Source organism: Penaeus monodon, chromosome 24, assembly GCF_015228065.2.
Source record: "Penaeus monodon isolate SGIC_2016 chromosome 24, NSTDA_Pmon_1, whole genome shotgun sequence".
Taxonomy (NCBI): Eukaryota; Metazoa; Arthropoda; class Malacostraca; order Decapoda; family Penaeidae; genus Penaeus; species Penaeus monodon.
In genome coordinates this window covers 11,313,968-11,314,752 of record NC_051409.1, presented here as the reverse complement: position 1 = coordinate 11,314,752, position 785 = coordinate 11,313,968, and the positions used below count along the sequence as shown (strand labels likewise).

The 785-nt window shown below is 37.7% G+C and overlaps 1 long non-coding RNA gene across 2 annotated transcripts in view; it reads right to left on the bottom strand.

Moving 5' to 3' along the window:
* Positions 1-162: 162 nt before the first annotated feature.
* LOC119588572 overlaps positions 163-785 on the bottom strand; it is a 3,098-nt gene continuing 2,475 nt past the window's right edge. Inside the window, exons 8-9 of one of the 2 annotated variants that reach the window (XR_005230116.1) lie at positions 720-782; positions 163-359 (exon numbers count right to left, since the gene is read on the bottom strand). This is a non-coding gene — a long non-coding RNA (uncharacterized LOC119588572). The remainder of the gene's footprint in view (positions 360-719; positions 783-785) is intronic. The other variant, XR_005230117.1, reaches the window with a different exon arrangement.

Here is a 785-nt window from a genome sequence, read left to right as displayed (position 1 = left end):
AAGTCTCTCCTTCCACTATAAGGAAAGGAGTTGCAACACAATCTGGGAATGTTGCCATTTGAACTGCTAGTATTACAGCCTTTTAAGGCATTAGTCCTGGGTTCACATCCATTTCAGAACCAGTATGGATAAAAAAAAAGACGGTCTACTAAAAGTGCAGAGTTGAAGGTTTTCATACAAGTATTTTATTGGACCAAAAAGAGTACAGCATCTTGTTCAGTTCCATAACTGCAGTCTTAGGCTTTCATCTGGAACTATTCAGGCACAAGCCAGGGTCCATCCCTAAATAAGGAGCCTTGTATCCTGGTCCTCCACTACATTGGAAACTGTGGCTCTGCCTATCAGAAGTCGCAGGTGTGCTGAAAAGGGAAAATCTTTTTCAAAGTATTGCTCAAGATGACGCAAAGCATACATCTTTGTATCTTATCAGTAGATCCGTAACTGATAACATCATTAAAATCAGTTCTGTATACATTCATCATTAACATCATTAAGACATAACTAGCTTGCATCCATTATCATTAATCTCCAAATTAAAAGACTCATGGGAGGAAATCAAATGCAAAGTTAATGCTGAAGACAGCAGTCAGTTGTATAGGATAAAAAAAAAAAATGCAATTAACAATAAATCATGCAGGAGTGATCCTGGATAGAAAAGGAGAGATTTTACCTAACTGACCCTAGTTTGGAGGGGTGTAAAAAAAAAAAAAGTTTCTCACCATTTACTTAGGGTTTCTTCCTGTCATGAAGAAGGCATCTCCTGCATTTACGAACAAGTCAGACTT